General features: G+C 36.8%; 1 pseudogene; it reads left to right on the top strand.

Moving 5' to 3' along the window:
* The first annotated feature begins 222 nt into the window (after window positions 1-222).
* On the top strand, window positions 223-1,179 carry LOC134364094 (heterogeneous nuclear ribonucleoprotein A1-like; annotated as a pseudogene).
* Window positions 1,180-8,905: the final 7,726 nt, after the last annotated feature.

The raw sequence follows: 8,905 nt of genomic DNA, 5'->3' as shown, positions 1-8,905 counted from the left end.
TCCTAATATTCACAAGTTCAAAATTCATTTAATATGTGAATATTTTGCCATCATGTTCAAAGAAGTATTTTAATGCATTTATAACTGAGAGTGGAACAAATTATTCATTGAAGGTATAAAAAATCATTTCCATTTCCATCTTACCTATTTAAAATGAAATACAAGCCTTTCTGTCCATGGATGCTGCTGAGATAGCATCGTTAAAGTCTTCCCACTGCCATCATGTCTAAGTCAGGGTCTCCTAAAGAGCTCAAAAAACTGCAGAAGCTCTTCATCAGATGGTTGAGCCCTGAAACAACTGAGAATCTCAGGAGCCATTCTGAGCAATAGAGAATGCTCACAGACTGTGTGGTAATGAGAGATCCAAATACCATGTGCTCCAGGGGCTTTGGGTTTGTCACATATGCCACTGTGGAGGAGATGGATGCAGCCATGAATGCAAGGCCACACGACGTGGATGGAAGAGTTGTGGAACCAAAGAGGACTGTCTCAAGAGAGGATTCTCAAGGACCAGGTGTCCACTTAATTGTGAAGATCTTTGCTGGTGGCATTAAAGAGGACATTGAAGAACATGCCCTGAGAGATTACTTTGAACAGTGTGGGAAAATTGAAGTGTATGAAATCATGACTGACCGAGGCAGTGGCAAGAAGAGAGGCTTTGCTTTTCTAACCTTTGATGACCATGACTCTGTGGATAAGATTGTCATTCAGAAATACCATCTTGTCAATGGCCACAACTGTGAAGTAAGGAAAGCCCTGTTGAAGGAAGAGATGGCTAGTGCTTCATCTAGCCAAAGTGGTTGAAGTGGTTCTGGAAACTTTGGTGGTGGTCGTGGAGGTGGTTTTGATGGGAATGAAAACTTTGGTCATGGAGGAAACTTCAATGGCCATGGTGGCTTTGGTGGCAGCCATGGTGGTGGTGGATGTGGTGGCTGTGGGGATGGCTATAATGGATTTGGTAATGATGGGAGCAGTTCTGGAGGTGGTGGAAGCTACAATGATTTGGGCAGTGACAACAATCAGTCTTCAAATTTGGGACCCTTGAAGGGAGGAAATTTTGGAGGCAGAAGCTCTGGCCCTTATGGTGGTAGAGACCAATACTTGGCCACGCCATGAAACTAAGGTGGCTCCAGTGGCTCCAGCAGCAGCAGTAGCTATGGCAGTGGCAGGAGGTTTTAATTAATTTCCAGGAAACATCTCTTAACAGGAGAAGAGAGCCAGGGAAGTGACAGGGAAGCTACAGGTTACAACAGATTTGTGAACTCAGCCAAGCACAGTGGTGGCAGGGCCCAGCTGCTACAAAGAAGACATGATTTAGACAATGCTCATGTGTATGGGCAAAACAACTTGAGGACTGTATTTGCGACTAACCGTATAACAGGTTGCTTTAGTTTCTGTACTGTGGAAAGTGTACAGCATTTCAACAAAGGGTTTCAATGTAGAATTTTTTTCTTTGCATCCATGCTGTTGATAGCTAAATGTAATAGTCTGATCATGACACTGAATAAATGTGTCTTTTTTAGAAAAATAAATAAAAAAATAAAAAAATAAAATGAAATACAAGTATAAAATCCCTACACACAATTTCTGCTGACTCTAAATAAAGCTTCCATGAACTAAACTTTGTGTTTTTGCAAATGTGCAGTATAAATGATTGCAAGTGAAACACGTGATTTAAATAACTTCAATTGGTTTTCTTTAGGCTACTCAGTATTGATCACTTGTTTTTTCCAGATAGTCAGAAAGCTGGTGAAATTGAGATAATTGCATAATCCAAAGAAAATGTTTTGGGTGGAAAAAAAGAAATGGAAATTTTATCCTGTAATGATAATCAACCATGTAAGCTATAAAGAAATAAATCTAAGTAGAAATTATATTTTGAAACAATTGTTTTTTAAAAAAATTTGATACCTTAAGTTGTTTATTTTGGGAAGCAGAAACATTTGGATGTTCTTATTCTACAGATAAAGATGATCTAGATTTTATCAGCTAGAATATACTCATCATCATCATCATCATCATATCACTATAATCAGCATCTATATTAGTCCGTTTTTTTGTTGCTATAACAGAACATCTGAGATTGGGTAATTTATAAAGGAGAAGTTTATTTGGCTTACGATTCTAGGACAGCTGCATCTGGCACGGGCCTCAGGCTGCTTCTACTCATGGCAGAAAGTGGCAGGCAGCTGGTGGGTACAAGCAGATCACATGGCGACAGGAAGCAAGAGAGAGAGAGGAGGTGCCAGGGTCTTTTTAAGCAACGAGTTCTCGTGGGAACTAATAGAGCAAGAACTCACTCATTAATCCCCTCTTCCCCAGGGAGAGCATTAATCCATTCATGAGGGATCCGCCCCCATGACTCAATCAGTTTCCAACACTGCCACATTGGAGATCAAATTTCCACATGAGTTTTGGAGGGGACAGCACATCCGAACTCCATCAACATCTATATCTAACAACAGAAACAGCAGCAAATGCCATGCATGAATGAAAGGTCCGTCATCATCTAAATAGTTAACCTTTTTATTATTTCATTGTTATAACTTTGGCAAATAGATAATCCTCATTTTATAAGAACAAATCAGGTGACATGTTTCATTCAGTGTCACCTGCTTCATATATTTCTGCTTCAGAAGTTGAAGATCAAAATTTAGGTTGGCCTTGCTTCATACCCTACCGTTCTTTTTATCACATATGCAGCCTGTAATGTGTAAACTATATATTTTGTTCCCATCTTTTGTCAGCTATTTGCTAACAGCTAAATTCTCACTATATACTGCAAGGATGAAGGCAAACTTAAGAGCATATATAATTAACATTCCCAATCATGATCATAAACATGAGAATGAAATGGATTTCATTTGGCATGCTCTGACTATTGAGAGCATATACTATTTGCCAAAAGAGGTAGGTATATATGTGTATTAAGGAAAAATAGATTATGGGGTTTCCACCATCTTAGCTTTTTCTTTGTCTTTTGTCAGTTATCTACTTTTGAACACCATTGATTGCTCTCTCGTGATAGAAATTGCATTACAACCAAATTTAGCCATTAATTTCCTAATTTATTTATTCATTTTTTACAGACAATTCTTAGTGTTAGAAAATTAATTAACAAGAATTAGTGGTGGACAATTGTCTCTGTGGAGGAAAACAGATATTAATTGTTTGCCTACATGGCACTTTGAGATCACGTGAGAGCATGTAAAGGGGCAATAAAACTATTCATGTATATCTGCAAATATAATTTTGAGGTTTAAACAAGACCTGAAAGAAGGGAACCTGATCTTGCGTAAGTGGTGATGGTGAAGGAAAATCTGCCCAGGAAGAGGATATATCATATGCAAGGTCCTGTGGCAGGGAGTAGCTAATGTTCAGTAACTAAAGGAAGGCCCGTGTGACAGACCCCAGAGAGTGCATGGGGAATTATGATGTAAGATGTGAAGTATGTTGGAATTCAGCTAAGAACAATTATAAATTATTCAAATATTTTGAAGGTGGAAAAAGTGGAGGCATGAGGAGTTCAGATTTGTATTTCAAAACTATCATTGTAATAGGAACATGGAGTGGCAGAGGTAGACATTGAGAAACTAGTCAGAGATGCCTGTGATATTTGGAACTGGGATATTTGGGGGAGAAGAAATCTGTCTTTCTAATTATATTCTGCTCAGTCCAATATTTCAAAGGTGTTTGTAGCCTTGGAGTACAGACACAGAGGATAAATCTGGATTTAACGTATTTAGTTTTACTGAGAAAGTAATCCCCTAGTGGCTGTTGAATAATCAACAGTTACAGTATATTACGTACATTGACATTATTTTGAAGAAGTACTACAACATTTTCTTACTTTATTTTAGTTGGTATATTTGAAGTGGAAAATATTTCCACCTAATAATTGACACGCATTCTGGTAAAAGAAGTATTTTTAGTAGCAAGCCTGTGAATAATGTAAGTCACAAGTGTTAGTGGGAAAAAGCATTTGTTACACATGTGGAGCACCATATTTAGGCTTTGAGGAATAGACACCAATATGAATAAGTTTGGCTGAGTAAAGAGCTTGACATAATGTGAACAACATGTGAATGAAGAGGATGAGCTTTAGGTTGGGCTACCACAAGCACACAAAATTCAGCAGAAAAAATGTATTCAGTGGTACTATTTTCTACATGACTGGTGACAGTAGCAAGTTGTTTTTATATGTCCTATAGACATAAACTCTGGGAATAAAAAAGGTGAAATGAGCCAATCAGAATGAGTAAGAAATGCAGAAGGCACTGAAGCCCATGAAAAGTAGTTTAAATTAGATTAAAATGACAAGGGAGAGCCAAAGGAATGCCTGGGAGAAAAGAAGACTTGCCAATACTACCAGACTTGAAACAAAAGTACTTTGTTAAAGAATTAAATAAAGTGATCTGTCAAAGAATTTTTATTGGTAAGTGAGAACAATTCGTTTCCATCGATCAGTCAATTAATAGCTCCTAAAACTTAATTAGGAGTAATGAGAAGGAATTAAATTTATTGTTTAAAAGTATATTTAGTAAAATTTATTATTGCCTTCATCCTAGTTTTTGATATTCTAAAGTTGATAATGCCTTGACGATAATAATTTTCACTTGGTTGTTGACATGTGGATTAGTTGTGTCAGCACTCTAAGCAATGGCATTAATATGTACTCAAAGATTTCATACCTCTTTTCTTGAGGATTCTAGAAGGCTGAGTTCATGCACGCTCTGTCCTGCACTCATTTCTATGGCAGTCAATATCGTTTACCTCTTTTTATGTGGAAAGGTGCATATTTGGAATCAGACACACCTGGTGTCAAATGTGTCATCATCTAAGCTTTAATGCCTGGGAACAGCTCAGGCAAAAGCTCTGTGGAAGCAGATGGCATGACATGGTTAAAGAACAGAGAGAAGGCCTTGGAACACAGAGAATGAGAGGATTGTGATGAGAATTAATGCTGGAGAGTAAAGTAAGGGTCAAAGTAGGCAAAACTTTGTAGTACCTGAAGAAGAGGAATGGCAAAATTGGGTTTGTGTTTGCACATATTTAGATCTCAACAAATGCTAGCTGGCATTTGTATCCATTTCTATGTAGCACACATTTCTAGCAGACAGGTGGTAAGTTGTGCCAGTGCCAAGACATACACATTTGATCGTAGGTAGTGGAGTATGACGTGGCAAAGGATATGCATTTATCGGTGCATTGTACCAGAACCATGACATCCACTATTCTGACCAAAGAACTTTTACAGAATGCAATCCCCATTCCCAGACTTCTGCAACATCAAAGAATGTTGTTTCAGTAGTAATACTGAGTACTGTCATTAGCAGCTATGTACCACTTTTCTAGGCTGTTCTTTACTTATACTTTGAGTTTATTTTCTTTTTGGATCTGTAACAGATCTATGTTTTCACATACATTTAGGGTTAACAATTAGTCACTGAAATGTTCCCCATTTAAAAAAATTATATTCATAGTTTAAAGGAGCATTCATAAAAGTTGCCTGAGCATCCTCTCTTTGAATACAGAAATGTAGCACGGATAGTGTTTGAACTGTTATAAGAATAGACACAGAATGTTATAGTAGAAGAAGACATGACATTTCAGAAAATAAACCCAAAATATATGAGGACATACATAGCTTTCTAATATTAAAGAAAAAATAGTGTGGGTTAAATGGAAAAAAAATACTCTATTTATATGAATAACTGGAATTTACAAAAGATTATTAGTGTCTAGGATTCACTTATTTTTAACAGTAATTTTCAGAAAAAAATCTTAATTAAGAAAGATATTATAGGTTTTATTAAAAATTGCTATTGGCCAAATAAAACAATTTCAGAAGTCATACAGAACATTGTTATATCAGTTGTGATTCTTAAATACAACCAACTTAGTTCAATACTTTTTAAATAGCCTTTTTACCAAATGCAAATACAAGAAAAAACCACATAGCACAAAGAGGGATGCAAGCTCTCTAAACTCCTTGGGCAGAGAACTACCTACAAATAGGAGCTTAGGCCAAAATGTATTCAAAGGACCTGTGTAGTCCTATCGATTAATAAGTCTGTGGAGTGCCCTTCTCAGCCCTAAGTGGCTTTCAAATCTCAAGTGAATTAACCCTAAAAACAGCTAGCTAAATATTAGTGTCATTGACTTATACTTTTTTCTTCGGACTTGTGAACGGAATAAAAAAATGCCAGTATTGGCCACAAATGAATCATTGCCCATTTCCAGCCAGATATAGCTTTAACTCTACACATGAATCCCACTTGGTTGTTCTTGCAGGTTATTCTTGCAGGAAAAGCACTGGAAAACATTCATCACCATTGTCTTTTACCTGCATTATTTCAGTACTCTAAACTCATCTGTTTGTGTCTACCCTTGACCTATTTCAATCTATTTTCAGTGCCAACAGCAGGAAGTCATTACAGTGGCCTAAGGGTCTATGTAATTTAGTTCCCTCATTGCCTCTCTGACCTCCTCTCATGGCCTCCTGTCTTTCCTCAGTCACACGTGGTAAAGTCCTCTCTCAGTGATGCACTTGCTTTCCCTTCTAGCTGGAATGCTCTTCCCTTAGAGGGTTTAAACATGGCTCTTTTTTTCAACTCTCTTGTCTCTATTCAAATGTAATCTTTCTATAGTCTTCTCCCTGGCTACACAACCTACAAATGCAATCCGCCCTCCCCCATCTATTCTCTGACAATCCAGCTTTACTTTTCTCCTTAGCATATGGCGTAATAAAATTTTCTGTATTTTCACTTACTGATCTTGTTCGTGTTTTTCCCTCATGAGAATATAATCTGCATGAGCGTAGTGTACTGCTTCCCTAGTGGCTAGAAAGTGCTTGGTGCATGTTACACACTGGATTTTTGTATCCTGAATGAATCAATATTTTGCTTGACAGTGAAATAGAAAAATCTTGACATACTAGAGAGTTCTTCTAACTTCTTTCTTTCAAACATAAGGTTATTTAACTTTATCTCTATTCAGGAAGTCTATATGTCAGAACAGAGCAGAACTAAGTAGGATTTAGATCAGACTCTACCTTCCACACAGAGGCCTTGGGATTTGATGGTGTGTTTATTTGTTTTAATCTCTTTGATACTTACAGTACTTCTTTTTGCTATTTGCTTTCTTTTCTTACTTTGCTTCCTAGTTTACTGTTTTCTTACTTAATGCTTAAAGAAGAGATTAGATCTTGGCCCTTTCCTTTGATAAGATACTGAAAGGCTAATTTTTGTACATATGGGGTCTGAATAGAGGTAACCGTTGCTGTTAGAGATTAAGCCTCTGCAGGAGATGATTAAAGTAGCTAAGAAATGAAGCTCTGTTTAAAAAAAAATAGAATCAAATAACCCACAAAGGTCTAATAATTTTATTTTTCCATAAATGTATTCCATTTCATATAAGAAAAATAGAAATATTTTTAGGACCCTGTGCATGTATACGCAAATACTCTTTGTATTATTTATATAGGTAGATTTCCATTTAAAAAGTATATACACCAAATCCTGGTGAATCAGTGAGGATTAAATTATTCTGCTAGTACACAGCAGCATAGAGGAGATAGATACAAAAACAACTAAAAATGGGCTTATACCCTCGTATTAATTTGCTAGGGTTACTATAAGAAAGTGCCATAAACTGGGTAGCTTAAACAACAGAAATTTGCCGTCACACATTCTGAAGGATGAAAGTTCAAGATCCAGGGGTCAGCAGGTTGTTTCCTTCTGAGGAGTGTGAGAAAGAATATATTCTGTGCCTCTTGCTTAGTTTCTGGTGGTTTGCTGACAATCTTTAGTGTTCCTTGGACTGCAGAAGCAATGCTCCAATCTCTGCTGTCATCCTCAAAAGGCATTCTACCTGTGTGTGTGTCTGTCTGCAAACTATATTGTGCCAGGGCCCACTCTAATGACCTTCTTTTAACTTGATTACCTCTATAAAGACCCTGTCCCCAAATAAGGTTACATTCTGATGTACTGGAGGTTAGGACTCCAATGTACTTTTCTGGGGAGGAGGGGGTTGGAGATGTAATTCAGCCTGTAACAATCCTCTAATAGAGTTATAGATAAATTTCTTGGGACTCTTGGCCTAGGGATAACAAGAAAGACTTTCTAGTAAACCTAACACTTGGATTGGACTTGAGAAAATAAGTTCAATTTGACTGTGCAAAAAAAAAAAAAAAAAAAAAAAAAAGCAGAAAATTGCTCCAGGCAGAAGTTTGGATAAATTTGATAAATATATAGTGTGGTTGCATTGTGAGAACAAAGATGATGTTATGGGGATGAAATTTTGTAACATAACTGGGGAGTAGATTGTGAAGCAACTTTAATATCATACAAAAGACTTCGGAATTTATCTTATGGACAATAAGGAGCTCTCAAAAAGTTATAAGCAGGTGACTATTTATTTATTTTAAAAACTACTTACTACTATAGCTACAGCATGAGAGATGGATAGCAGAAAAAGAGACTGGAATCAGGGAGGCCAGCAGCTAACTTCTGCAGTAACTCCAACTGATACAGTAAGAAAGCTTTAATGAAGGCAATGTATCCAAAGTGAACTTTGGATATATTCACTGATAGATCGGATATAACTTGCTATCCAATTGATGTGGGAAATAAATGCAGGGCTTGATTGCAGGATTTCAGGTAATGAGGTAACAGGTTGTGGGACAACATATTTATCTCACCGATGGCTTCTTCTCAGTCTTATTTGCTAATTTCTTTTCACTTCTCTTAAGATTGGCATGCTGGCTCCTATTTTCTTGTCTGCCTATACTTACAACCTTGATAATTTCATTTAGTCTTCTGGCTTTAAATACTATTCACATGTCAACTTTAAAATTCAGATTAAATATATTTCCCAAACTTTTATCTTGATCTTAGAGGACTAA

Source organism: Cynocephalus volans, chromosome 15 (genome assembly GCF_027409185.1).
Source record: "Cynocephalus volans isolate mCynVol1 chromosome 15, mCynVol1.pri, whole genome shotgun sequence".
Lineage (NCBI taxonomy): Eukaryota > Metazoa > Chordata > Mammalia > Dermoptera > Cynocephalidae > Cynocephalus > Cynocephalus volans.
This window is presented reverse-complemented; position numbering and strand designations above follow the sequence as displayed.